Here is a 15,381-nt window from a genome sequence, read left to right as displayed (position 1 = left end):
CCAGACCCTAGATACTCCCAGAGACAACATCCAGGGATAGTAACAACATACAGTGTAGGGAAATTATGCCTTGAATGGCTACAAACATCCACACTGGCACAAATTAAGTAACACTTGTCTTTACTTTGTTTTAAAAAAATTGTATTTTATTTATTTATTTATTTATTTTTATTTGCCAACCTAAAAAAATAATACATAAAACATTTCAATAAAGCACCCACCCCCCCACCCCTCAATGAAAGAGAAAACTACGTATAGTTTAGACAGAAGATAAAGACACAGTGGACCAAAAAAGCACAGAGAGCACAGATGTTTAAGAAAAGAAGAAAAGAAGAAGCAAAATATGAAAATACATGAACAAAAACCACAAGGCCTAGGAGTCGGTTAAAAAGAAAGAAAAAAGAAAAAAAAGAAATAATAATATTTAGTTTACATAGAGACTAGGGAGGAGAAGCGGGACCGAATGAAGGTTCTCCTGACTGTGCCAGCCAAGATGTCAGTTTTTCCCACACCTCCAGGCCCTTTTTCCGTCCTTTCCTTCCTTTCTTTGTGTACACAGCAATTTCTAGGTGATACATAGCAATAAATCTGGCTAGCCAATGTGAGAACGATGGGGGCACCGGGTCAAGCCAGGCAGAGGCCACACAGAGCCGCCAAACTGTCATCGCAATAAAAATTAAACCATCTCTTTTCAATTTATAAGAATCTGTCTGTGTTCCTAGCAGAATAATAGTTGGATTCAGTGTGATAGGCTGAGTTGTGACTTCCCTTAAAAATTCCTGTATTCGGTTTAAGGTGATGGAGAGTTTCAAGCATGTAGAAAAAATATGGATAGAGTTGACCGCAAATTCCGAGCATCTAGGACATAGGGTGCCTTGGCCGGTCCCCCACTTTGCAATTTTACTAGGAGTGAGATATAAAAAGAAGATGGTTTTAAAGTGCTGCGCCTGTAGTTTGGCTGAAATTAAAATGTTCTCTGAGAGGGCAAGTGAGTTAAAAAAAGTGGTGCTAGGAGTGTTAGTTTTGTTGTGCCATTTATCAGCTATGTTCTGTAAGTCGTCTGGGGTCTGCCTATTTATGATATTATATAGCAAGCCAATTCGGGAGGTTAATGGCTTGCGTAAAGTTTTAAGCAGGTCACTTTCCCTGAATCCTGAGGCCCCCCCTGCTTTCCTAGACAAAAAGTTAGATACAGAGAGATATTTAAATGCGTCTTCTTTTTTGAGTTTGAATCTAAGCAACAGCTCAGAAAAAGGGACCACCCCTTCACAAGTGATAAGGTCTCCCAGTTTCAGTATGCCGGCCTTATGCCAGTCTGAGAAGTAAGCCCTGCCGAAGATAGCAGGCAAGCTGCCATTGTTCAGCGTGGGAGTATAGAAGTTGAATCTGCCCAGCCCTAAGAATTTTCGGATACTGTGGAAGGTTTTAAAAGAGTTTAGTAATGTCTTGAATCTCACCCTTTTATAGTATCCGTAGGTGGTTTCCCGAAGAAGACAGCCCCAGGACTGTTCTCCCAGTAGCAGCTGGAAGGGCGTGGGAAGCCCTAAAGTGTGCGAGGATGGAGCCTCTTTTAACAATTCTGCGCTGAATTGTAAAACCGAAGCCCAATAGTAAAGAGTGATGTTTGGAAAGGACCAACCCCCTCGCTCTTTTGGTAGACAGAGCTGCCTTAAAGCCCTCCTGGGTTGGGAATATGACCAAATAAACTGTGTGAATATTTGTTGAAATTTTTGTAGGTTAGATTTACTGAATTCCAGAGGTATTGTGCGGAAAAAATATAGAAGTTTAGCAAAATATGTCATTTTTATGACATTACATCTGCCAACAAGGGTTAGATGTAGATTGTTGATTTGTTTTAGAGCCCTTTTAGTATGTAATGCCAAGGAGCCTAGGTTGTCTGTGACAATTTCATCCAGATTTGATGAGATAGAGACCCCCAGATATTTGGCTTTGGGAACTACTCTATAATCGGTCCAGGGTACTTGGCTATTGGTTATTATCTGGGTTTTGTTTTGGTTCAGGGCATAGCCAGAAATCCTCCCAAATTTTAGCGCCTCATTTTCAAGGGCCACTATGGTGTTTAAGGGATCAGGTGAAGTGATGGCCAGATCATCTGCGTAAGCCATGATCTTAGTACAGCTGCCTTGTAGGTTGACTGGGAGGATCTCATTATTTCTCTATATTTGCTTGATAAAGGGGTCCAAATAGAGGGCAAACAGCAGAGGGGAGCATGGGCAGCCCTGTCTGGTGCCCCGGGAGATCTCAAACTGCCCGGTAAGTTGTCCATTAACAGAAACACAAGCTGTTGGTTTTACATAAAGGGCTTGTACTGCCTGCGTGATCCTTGGCCCGAATCCCATTCTCTTTATGACTGCCCACAGAAATTGCCAGGAGACCCGATCAAAGGCTTTCTCAGCGTCCAAGAGTGTGAGTGACATCGGGTCTCCAGCAGCCTGTGCAGCATCAAAAAGAGTAATGGCCCTCCTAACATGCTCTGTGGTTCCTTTTTTTGGGATAAACCCATGCTGCCACTCTGAGACCAACGATTCGACCACTAAAGAAATTCTGTTGGCTAGCACTTTGGAAAAAATCTTTGAATCACAGTTAATGAGCGTTATCGGTCGATACGAACTCATCTCTGTTGGAGATTTATCCTTCTTTGGGAAAATAGCTATTCTGGCTATGGACCAGGATGCTGGTGGTAAAGTCCCATTGAAGATAGAGGTTATTACTTCTATAAGAATTGTCTTAATTTGTGGAGCGAAAATCTTATAGAACTCTACTGGGATTCCATCCAGCCCAGTAGCTTTCCCATCAGGCAGGCTATTAAGGGATTCCAGTATCTCGTCCCATGTACGAGTTATGTCTAGCATTTCCCTATCCTCTAAGGAAAGAGAACTGAGGTTGATCTCGCTAAGGTAGTTGGTGGTCTCATTAGCGATTAAGTCACTGGGACCATGGTTCTCCTCCGTATAGAGCTTGGAGTAGAAGTCCTGAAAACCCTTTCTTATGTGATCTATGTTGTTAGTCTCTTCCCCTGATGGGAGTTTAATTGCACGTATCTCATTGCAGGAGACCTGTTGTCTGGTCCTAACAGCTAGATGATGCCCGATATTGACACTGCACTCATAATTTTTTTCTCGGGTGCTTGCCCATTTTGCTGCAGTTTTTTCAGCAAAAATTGCCCCAATTTCGGCTCTAACCAGCACTACCTCTTTCTGCACTGTCTCAATGTCTTGTCTTGTTTGAATACAGTGAGTCAATTTGGTTTCGGCCACCCTTAGCTTCCCTTGTAGGCTACTTATCACCGTTTACTCTTTTCTATTTTTGCGCACTGAGAATCCGAGAGTCTCACCCCTGATCCCAGCTTTTAAAGCGTCCCAGACTGTCATAAGAGGGGCAAAGCCAACATTAATCTCCAGGAATTCCTCTAGCCACCCTTGCATATGTGTTTTGTACAGCTGGTCCTGTAGTAAAGCTTTTTCAAAACTCCAGGAGGAGGCCTCTCTAGCTTTCCCCAGACCTTTAATGTTAATGATAAGGGGATTATGGTCGGACATAAAGCGTGGGGCCATTTCAATAGTGAAATTGTTAATAATTGGGGATGAAAGGAAAAAGTAATCCAGCCTAACAAGGGTGTGATGCGGAGCAGAAAAAAAAGTGTACCCTGGCTGGGAGGGGTTCAGTTTTGCCCAACAATCTCTCAGACCATGCATCTGTGCAAGATCTATCAAGGCCTGATATACCAGGGGTTTCCTCCCCTTGTATTCCCAGTGGCTAACGCTATCCCAGTTGGAGGGTAAATGCAAATTCAAACCGCCACAGAGAACAATAGGGGTGGGCCAGTGAGCTAGTTCCCCTGAAACCAAGTTGATGACTCCTGGGTCATCTACATTACTCCCGTAGATTGAGCAAAGTGTAAAAGGGAGGTTATTAGAAACATGACACTCAGTAATCACCCATCTGCCTAAAGAATCAGCCTTGACCCGGGGTGAAGAGATAAAAAGTATTTTCTCGGCCAATATCCCCACCCCCCTAGTTTTGGAACCCTGTGTAGTGGCCCCCAGGACTTGGAAACCCAAAGAATCTAATAAGTGTTTCTGGGAGCCCTCGATATGAGTTTCCTGTATGCAGTTGATATCCCCCCCCAGAGAGTGAAGCCCAAGTGCCACGTTCTGCCTTTTAGAGTGATCGTTTAACCCGCAGATGTTCACAGAGACAATTCTTAAAGAGTTTAGCTTAGCCATTTAATAAACAAAAAAAACAACAACAAAAAAAAACCAAAGGATAATAATTCTTCAGACTCCTAATAACTTGTTTTGTACCAAGACAAGTGTATCTTATATGTACATGTGTATGTGCAGGAAAGATCAACATACTCATGCTCAATTTTTCTGTGCAGATATCTTCTCTTGAGGTGCATTTCCTATCCCCCCCTTTTTCCGAGCAATCAGGCAGAGCCTGAGTGATGATAATCTACTTGAGCCCCGACTGCCAGCCACGCCGGATTGATAGAAACTTAAGCTCTAGTTCATCAGTTCGGCCGCATGCCCTCTTTTTTTTTGGCTGTGCTCAGTGATAAAGTGATAAAGTGGAAAAGTAAAATAGTGTGATAATAACATAGAGAAATTAAAAAAGCTGCATAGCAGAAAATAGAGCGAATATCAAATACTGTCAAAAAGGTGCCACAGTCAGGGTCAAAGAGGGTTCGGCTTAGGTCTAGTTTAACTCATTGGACAGAGTGTACAAATGTTACTTCTTCCTGAGTTTACTTGTCTTTTCTTAAAGATGGTGCTGACTTGCGCGATTTCATTATGGGACCACGCAAACAGCGTCAAAAACGTTTCATAGCGGCCAGCATATATGCTGCATACAATGAGGCATGGAAAGAAACTCAAATTGAAACAGCCGAGAAAATACGAGAAATTGATCGTATTAATTTGGAAAAATCACTTTCTGTTGTGGACATTGGGTTAATGACTCTGTCCTCCAGAATATATTCACTGGACAGTATTTTATCATCTGCAATTGATATTATAGAGCAGGACTTGCTAATGTTACAACATGGCCAGTCCCAATTACGTTCTATAGTACAGCTAGGCTGGACGTTGCAAAATCTTCGTTCAGGCTATGTGCCATGGCGTTTAATCAACACAACGTCATTGTTTTCTATCTTTAACCTTACTGATAAACAAATCAGTTTGGCACAGAAAGGAGCAGACTATACAATCCTGAGCATCGAAAAACTTGAGAGATTACCATTGACAATGTCAGAAAGACCTGTCATTGAATGGATAATAAACGGGATTATCACAATTCCGATAACAACTTTCCAGTTTAAAAATTGCCTTGAGTATATACCGGCAGGCCAGTATGAAAAGTTGGGTAAAGGATACATTAAGTCATCATGGAAATTACCTTATACACACACATGTTATAGTGACAACAACAAAAGTGTATTTCTTAGTGGTGATAAGTGTAAACATTCACTGAGCGGTATACTTTTGTGCCAAGGTATTAACTTGCATGGGGCCTGTGAGGGTACTTCCAATAACCTTTCATGCCACCAGCACGGCACACCTGCAGCACAAATAGAGCCATTCTTTAGGCAACTTTCTAACGGGAGTTATGTTCTAATAACGGATCACAGCTGTTGTGGCTTGGTGCCAGGGAAAGCATATCTCTTAAGCGTGAGTTCCATGGTCACTTGCTGTATGCAAGCATTGTATCCAAATGGCCCTGGAGACTCAGTGGCTCCGATTTGGCCTCGTTTGAATATCTCTTCTATACGAATTGATACTTTAAGCAGAATGAAGTCTGTGCTTTTGCAGACAACAGTGCCCATCTCGTCATCAAAAGAAATGTATGATCTCCAAGTTGCAAGGACGAAGGCAAAGATACATACACTTTTATCAACAAATTGCCCGGTGCATTTCACAGAAATGCTCAGCCAAATCCTAAATATGTCAAATGCCAGTGGTATCTCGAATGTATTTAAGACAATTTTTTCGGGACTGTTAACACCATTTGAAGCAGTCCTGGGTATCTTTCCAAATTTTGTCCATTCGATCTTTGGCGGCCTACCACTACTTTTGGGACTCGTAGCAGGTATTCTATTTTTGACCCTCCTGCTCTGATATGGCAAACCAAAACACAGACATGACTCCGGCAAGGATGGAAGAAACCATCCTAGCAATAAGCTACCAGGACCGCATAACTAAAGTCCTTGGGATAGCCCGGCTACGAGATCTGAATATGACCTGGTTTCTTTCATTCAGACCTATATGGCAGACCTGCATCTTACCTGTGATTCGATGTATGCTATGCGGAGAGGAATGCGTGTTAGACACCTGTCTTGCACTACCATCAGCAATACCAATGGACGTCGATACTTTGCTAAGTCCAGTAACGGCTCACACATCGTGTTGTCCCCAGCGGTTACCAATCCTGATGACAGCATTCGTTGAGACTCCTGCGCTACGACTAGGTGGTGGCAGTGAGGCAAGAAATTAAAGCAACATCACCCAGGTACGACCTTCTGTGAGATCGATGATAGCAATCATTCTCACAACTGCCAAGTTACAGCATTATCGAACTTGGTGGAACTGTCACCTGAATATGTAGACCAATTCTTTGCGAGCCTGTCTGAAATGATGTTCTCCCCTGAACAGAAACAATAACTTTTGGAAAACAATCCGGCACACAGCGTTCCCATGAACTCTGAATTCGGCCTTCAGCTTTGATAAACAAAAGCTACTTAAAAGCATTTGGAACTATTTTTTCCCCGCTCACCATGAAATTATTTTTTCCAAAATTTCCAAAATATTTACCTTTTTTCTGGCACACGTACTTTGCTTAAAGTAGAACAATCCATAAAGAACAGAGCTTCTATTTTTAGTAGATCTAGAGAGAAAATATTACCTCAGCCTCTAGCACATTTTACAGCAATTGTATTTATATGTGATGAAATAGTCTTGCCCTTCTTTTCTGTATTAAGAGACATTTCATGTGTAATTTTTTCGCAAAATCGTTCAACTGAATATATATGCAAAACATTTTTGAATGATTACTCTGCTTAAAACGTACAGTACCTATTATCATTTTCATGTATTTCATATACACCATTTCGAATGCAAAAATGTATTTTGGGGTGGGTAGGAATACACGTGCATCTTATTGCTTTCGCTTTTAGTAATTTGATGGACATAAATTCGTGGAGTGGGTGATGTGTTTTATCTAGGACCCGATCAATATTGTGACCTCATGCCCCTATACGGCTATAATCAATACATATTCCTATAATGGCATAATAATCAGAGCCATATTTCAGTAACTCGCCTCTGCAGTCCATGACAGTCCATGACACAGCAGAAGCCACTTCCTTAGATTCCTAGATAGCACACCGAGTTCTTTCGACATACCAAAGCCCCAGCAACCTGGGAAAGCCCCGCTTGCTTTGTTTTGATTTGTAATAGAACTCCTGCGAGTACTGTAAGAACGACCAGTTCTTAGTGACATCTTTATTGACGTCTTATGTCCAAAAACTTACGTCAAACTTGGAACCTTTCAGGTATAAATATACCAACGTTGCCTTAAGCAAGCACATGGTAGTGGTGAATACTGGAGCAGAACAGCTGTCCCCTTGCAGAGAGCCCAGCCCCCTCAACCAAGTGCCCAGCCGCCACGGTCAGCAACACCACCGCCACCTGTGCCCATGGACACGGATGTGGCCCCTGACCAACCTGCCCCCCAAGCTGACTCCGTTCCGGCTCCAAGACGGAGGGGCCATCCGAGGCTGGAAGTAGGTGAGAGCAGTGGGGATGCTCCAACTACACGCTCAAAGAGGGGCCGACAAGGACTCTAACACTGCCTGAGGCTGCCATCCACCCGCAAACTATCCTGTCCCACTACGCCAAGTATTGGCATCGGTCTGCTGGATTAGCTGCACATCACCCAATGTGGTGTCACCACGGTCTATTCATCTACCATGACCTTCAACTCACACTCCCCCACCCAACACTTACTTGTAAATATCCACCAGCACCAATGCACAACCTGTAAATAAATTTCACTTACACACTCAATGATGTGTTGCATCCATGTTTTATTCACATGATTGTCTCAGTAACAGACATTACCAGGCGCAGGGATCCATGTCGTTCAAAATCATGCCTCTGTGGGAGTGACCTAGGGAAAATCAGAGACAGCAAACACACGTCAGGAAACTGAATCACACCCATCACAACACACTGCAGTGCAACATCCCACAAACCATACTCATCACAAAATCTGTGGATGAGAGGACACACATCATAGAGACTTGCATGTCCAAAGAAATAACCACACACACACATGCAAACATGACATACCAGAACAGCCAGCTGATGAACACCACATCCACACACCACCACCAAACATACATAACGCATTGTCAACCGGCACAAGAGGTAGTTACTCACATTCAATTTAAATAGCGATCAATGAGCTGACGCCTCTGGTCCACACCTTCCTCCTCACCACTATCCTCATCAGTCGACATGGGTGGGATGGGAGGCCGAGGAACTTGTTGGTCTTCAGGGTCCAAGATCAGCTCAATGTTATTGCGCAAGGCCAGGTTGTGGAGCATGCAGCAGGCAATCACGATCCTGCATACTTTGCCTGGTGAGTAAGGCAGGGCCCCTCCGGTCTTATCCAGGCACCGAAACCTAGACTTAGCAGTCCAAAAGTACGTTCCACCACTCTACGTGTCCTTCCATGGGCATCATTGTATCGCATTTCACACGCATGTAGTTGGATTACGTATGGGACTCAGCAGCCAAGGCCGGTTTGGGTACGCCGAGTCGCCTATGTAGGGGGTTGACAGACACAAATATCACAACCAGAATTGGTGGGTACCCCATGCCACACAGAAAACACTACTGTCCCCACAGCATACTCACCAACAAGCCACGCACGTTCTGGACGCAGATTTGCCATCAGTTGGGGGACAATGCTGCTCCGCATGATGTGGGAGTCATGTGCGGAGCCTGGAAATCTTGCACACACATGGGATATGATGTTGTCGGCCAGGCACACCACCTGCATGTTGAGCGAATGAAAGTGCTTCCGATTTCTATATACCGGCTCACGTGCCCGTGTTGGAATGAGACGGATATGGGTGCCATCAATGGAACCCACCACGTGTGGTATCTGGCCCAGTGCATAGAAGTCTGCTTTGACTGCTGCCAACTCTGCCGGCCGTGGAAAATGGATGTAGTCATCCTTGTACAGCATCATGGCTTTTAGAACATCCCGCAGTACCATGCTGAACATGGACTGTGACATCCCCCCCGGCATGTCCAACTGTGTACTGAAAGGTTCCAGTTGCAAAAAAGTGTAGTGCCGCCATCACCTTTGCTGTGGGTGTAATGGAACCAGGATACGTTCTTCGTGGCTGCAGATGAGGAGACAATTGGTCTACAAGCTCCATCAATCTACGTCGATCGAGCTGGAATTTTCTGATCACCTCCTCGTCAACCATATCCTCCAGCACAGTGTATGGGCGATGCACATTAGGAGCCCTCCTGTGTGGGAGTAGATGTAGTAGAAGTCAAATTAACAAACAACGCATAGCTGTGCAACTCCATCACATGTAAGCCAACACTAGCAAAAAGATAAATGTGGTAGACAATTGTCATATGTGTGACATCTCAGAAAGTAACTACAATACGGAGTGGCGTATAGACAATGTACAGCCACTAGCAACATGATGTGTGTCAACATGTACAATGCAACTTAGTCTCATGTCAACATTACTGCCAACAAGACATGTGTAAGGACCCAAATGTGGACAAGCCTCATCACAGACACACATGCACGTGCAAACACTAAACGATAATGCTACACACACTCCATGTCATCATGCACCAATGACCACACCGACAATGGTGAGCATCCTCACATTACATGCATGGTCACACAAGAGCCAACACACATACGCATACACAGAATGCGTGTGTACCCCCACCATTGTTATTTGCACACATTAACCACACACTGACAACAGATTCAGAATGTGGCGAGACAGCCCTGATGTACTGTGTAGATGTGAAGAAGTTGAAACATGTGTAGGGAAATACAAGATGTCAACATGTCGACAAGCACATGTGTTGCACATTGTGTGCACATCAATGGGCATAGTATGAACACACATGATATTGAGCATGACATATGCAGTTTCGCCATCATGGTCACAACCCTCATAACGCATGTGCGCACTATCCACCACGGTGCAGCGTTTGAAAATATACAATCATTGGCTGGCACGGCGGTTGTGGACCGGGCTGGGCCGGCGGTGGGTGACTGGCCTGGCACGGCGGTTGTGGACCGGGCTGGGCCGGCCGGTGTACGGTGGATGATGCAATGTGACTGTAAGGGGGGTCATGAACTGCCATTTCCAATTTCATCATTACAAGGATGTGTTGGCCTGCACCTCCCCCGCAGAATGCGTGCACCGCCATGGTGGCGCCACTGATTTAACATTGTTGCAAATGATGCATCCGTCCCGGAAGCTTGCACATGCGGTTGCCGATGTGTGACCGTGACGGTCCGTGCACATGCAGCCAATGGGAAGAGGGTACACGGGCTGCGTATGCCCAATCGAAAATAGCGGAAGCAGTGCACCGCAACACCAGGGCCACTCATTGGCCCTTTTACAAAGAGGCATCCAGGGGTAACCAATTGCTGCCAACGTATGCCACTGACATGGGCTCAGGGCCCTATATATGTGTGATTTCCAAAATCAATCATTCACTGCTGTGATCCAGTGCTGCCTGTGACCATCACCTCGACCTGCTGCTGCTGAGCTGACCACCGACTGCTGCCTGTGACCATCACCTTGACCTGCTGCTGCTGAGCTGACCACCGACTGCTGCCTGTGACCATCACCTCGACCTAGTGCTGCTGAGCTGACCACCGACTGCTGCCTGTGACCATCACCTCGACCTGCTGCTGCTGAGCTGACCACCGACTGCTGCCTGTGACCATCACCTCGACCTGCTGCTGCTGAGCTGACCAACGACTGCTGCTGTAGTGCCACAGTCCAGGACCTTCCCATGCAGAGAGTGCGAGAGATCCGGTCTTGTCCCTTCACCGCAGCAGAACTAGATGTTCTCGTGGGCGGTGTGCTCAGCCACTACGAACAGCTGTACGGTGCACCCGGACAGGTGGTAAGTGCAGTGGTGTACATGTTGTTGGCCCTGAGGTGGTCAGTGGCTCCTGTCTTCTGTAGGCCTGCCGGTGTGCTGTGGGACCTTCACATGTGTTGTGCAGAGCATGGCTGCATGTAGATCTGTCTTTCTACGTACTTTGTGCATGTCATACTGTCCACTTACATTATCCTCTTGTCTCCCATCATGGTAGGTAAAGCTGCACCTTTGCAAGGCCGTGTGGAGGACCATAGCACGTGATGTACGGGCAGTGGGGGTTTGCAATAGACGACACACACACTGCCACAAACGCTGGGACGACATATCCAGGCTGAGCAAGAATGTAGCGGAGATGACACTGGGGATGATACCAAGAACGGCATGTCTGGCCCGACGCTCTATGACCCCTCTTATGCACCGTATCATTGCTGTGACGCATCCTGATCTATCCGACCGGCTGAGTGTGGATCAACAGCAAACTAGCGGTAAGCAGACTGTATGTGTATGTTACTTGGGAGTGCAATGCATGTATTGTTGCTCAGGCACAGTAGTGACTTCCGTGGTGCGTATGTTTTGCAGGAATGCCATGTTGGTGCCATTGGCGGAGTCTAATTTGACATCCATGTCCGCCATGGTGACACACCACTTGCTTAGTAGTTGAGTGTTTAAGCACATGCCGTAGAGGTCTGTGGCCCCATGGCAAGACATGTGTGCAGATCTACATGCACTTGCCCTGTACGCATGATGTACATGTTTCACGGCCACCACCGGTTATTTCATGTGAGGATGACTGGTAGGGGTGGGCCGTGTGCAGGATGGGGGCTACATGTTCTTTGTCTGATATGGAATTAGGGATTTTTTGTCCTTCTGTACGTGAGTGTGGCCATGACTTACACCTCTTTTCTCTCTATTTCAGCTTTGGCAGAGGGCACTGAGCCACAGACGACGGAGATGAGTGGTGGCAATGCATTCGGATCAGACATCACACACACGCAGACTGACACAGAAGAGGGCAGCCCCAGAGAGGGGGAAAGGACCATCCCTGAGGACTCGCATGTCGAGACACCATCGTCCTCATCTTCCGACAGTGTTGGTGGGTCAGCACTGTTGTCACAGACTTGGAGTGGGCAATCATCACCTTTGGTCGGGACACAGCACACAGGGCCCACACTGCCGCCAACTGCACCATGTACTGTTCGTGCACGCAGAAGTAGGGGGAGCAGAGTGGCGTTCGGTGCAGGCACCGCTGCCCCTGCCCGGTGACCCAAAGTGCACTTTGTGCTGAGGCTGTTGATCTGCTGCGACATCTGTGTGTGGGGCAGACCAATATGATCAATGCATTCCAAGACCACGATAGGAAGTTGGGGCAGGTGGTGGCATTCATGGAAGGGATGCATGGCGATGTTGCAGGTCTACACAGGACAGTTCAGTCATTGGCAAACACTATGTCTTCTGCCATTGTACAGTCGCATAGACAGGGTGCCACTTCTGTTCCCCCATCTACACCACTTGATGTCTCAGGGGGGAGTGACTATTCTGACCAGGACTCTTATACAGGTTATTGCACTAGAAGCAGCCACAAACAGCACGTCAGGGCACAGAGGGCACAAACACCATCCCCTAGGTTAGCAAAATCTGTTACCAAAGACAACGTGAGATACACTAGAGTTCACACACAGGATCCACAAGTGGTGTTGGGGGAAATGCCTTCACATGCTACACAGGCATCCCACACAAAAGGTACTCCCAAGGCAAGGGATATACTCCCAAGTCCATGGACACTCCCTTGGACAAGGACACTACTAAGGTAAAGGCACCTCAAAAGAGCAGGGACACTCCCAAGGACAGGGACACTACTAAGGAAGGGGCCACTCCCAAGAGCAGGGACAAGGACAGTACAAAGGCAAAGGCACCTCAAAAGAGCAGGGACACTCCCAAGGACAGGGACACTACTAAGGAAGGGGCCACTCCCAAGAGCAGGGACAAGGACAGTACAAAGGCAAAGGCACCTCAAAAGAACAGGGACACTCCCAAGGACAGGGACACTACTAAGGAAGGGGCCACTCCCAAGAGCAGGGACAAGGACAGTACAAAGGCAAAGGCACCTCAAAAGAGCAAGGACACTCCCAAGGACAGAGACACTACTAAGGAAGGGGCCACTCCCAAGAGCAGGGACAAGGACAGTACAAAGGCAAAGGCACCTCAAAGGAGCAGGGACACTCCCAAGGACAGGGACACTACTAAGGAAGGGGCCACGCCCAAGAGCAGGGACACTCCCAGGGACAGGCACACTACAGAGGAAGGGTCATCTCCCAAGGGCAGGGACACACCCAGGGACAAGGTGTCTTCTGGAGACAGGTACACCACAAAGGACAACTCTGCTGCCAGGTACATGGCACCGTCCAGGGAACAGGGAAAGTACAGAGACAAGACTCCTCCTACGGCCAAGGCACATCCAAGGGACAAGGCTTCTCCCATAGACACTAGCTCCATCAAGGACAGGCATACATCACCCCTGGCTGCACTAAGGCTGATGTTGTTGAAGGAACGGAAAACAGATGTCTCCGCGGCGGAGTGCCCCCATACCTCCACTCCCATCCAGGCCCGTCAGAAGCTGAGGAAGGAGTCCCCTGTTGTTGCATCCCCATTACACATGATGCTGAGTCCAGAAGGCAGGCACACAGCAAACGACAAGCAGGGTCCAGCACGTCCCCAGAGAGCAGAGCCCCAGCAGCAGATGCTCCACCTTTGGTGGGTGATGTTTCATTGGAGTCCGCACCACTTGCCAGTCCTGTCATGTCCAGGGTGCCCTCACATATCCCTAAGAAATGTAGACACACACCATTGACACCTGACCACACCGATGTCGCTCCAGTACAGCTTTCCCCAGCTCCCACAGCCACCCTGCCTCCTGGCCCATACAGCCCTGTGGCTCATCATTTTGGTGTTCTCAGTGGCGCATCAGAGGTCCACTCTCAGTTGTCAGATAGTGGCACTGTGTCTGCTGTTTGCTGTCATGCATCATGTAGTGGCACTGTCTCAGTTGTGCCCTCTCCTGTCTCTGGTGCTGGCAGTGTGTCTGGGTTGATGGCTCATGTGTCAGTCACTAGAGCTGTGGCTGTGTCTCACACTCCTATGTCTGGTGCTGGCAGTGTGTCTGGGTCGATGGCTCATGTGTCAGTCACTAGAGCTGTGGCTGTGCCTCACACTCCTATGTCTGGTGCTGGCAGTGTGTCTGGGTCTATGGCTCATGTGTCGGTCACTAGAGCTGTGGCTGTGTCTCACACTCCTATGTCTGGTGCTGGCAGTGTGTCTGGGTCTGTGGCTCATGTGTCAGTCACTACATCTGTGGCTGTGTGTCACACTCCTGGTTCTGGTGCTGGCAGTGTGTCTGGGTCTATGGCTCATGTGTCAGTCACTAGGGCTGTGGCTGTGTCTCACACTCCTATGTCTGGTGCTGGCAGTGTGTCTGGGTCTATGGCCCATGTGTCAGTCACTAGAGCTGTGGCTGTGTCTCACACTCCAGTTTCTGGTGCTACCAGTGTGTCAGAGGCAGGTACTTCAGGCAGTTCACCTGCTCCGTGATGTGCGGTGTGTTTACCTTCACTCACATGTATTTCTAGTTGGTTTGTATATTGTCCATTCTAACCACATTTGCATTGTTCTTGTCCTTGGGACGGGTACCTTGCACCACGTACTTCTGCTGCCTCTGATGTACCTGCTCTGTTGGCCACAATGCCCTGTTGGTGATCTGATACTGCAGTCTGCCCTCTCATGTGCTGCCTCTGATGTACCTGCTCTGTTGGCCACAATGCCCTGTTGGTGTTCTGATACTGCAGTCTGCCCTCTCATGTGCTGCCTCTGATGTACCTGCTTTATTGGCCACAATGCCCTGTTGGTGTTCTGATACTGCAGTCTGCTCTCTCATGTGCTGCCTCTGATGTACCTGTCCGATGCAATGGACTGTTGATGCACTCGCCCCCTCTCATGTGCTGCCTCTAATGTACCTGCTCTGTTGGCCACAATGCCCTGTTGGTGTTCTGATACTGCAGTCTGCCCTCTCATGTGCTGCCTCTGATGTACCTCCTCAATGCAATGGACTGTTGATGCACTTAGCCCCTCTCATGTGCTGCCTCTGATGTATCTGTTCAATGCCATGGACTGTTGATGCACTCAGCCCCTCTCATGTGCTGCC

This window comes from Lissotriton vulgaris, chromosome 2_1, assembly GCF_964263255.1.
Source record: "Lissotriton vulgaris chromosome 2_1, aLisVul1.2, whole genome shotgun sequence".
Taxonomy (NCBI): Eukaryota; Metazoa; Chordata; class Amphibia; order Caudata; family Salamandridae; genus Lissotriton; species Lissotriton vulgaris.
This window is presented reverse-complemented; position numbering follows the sequence as displayed.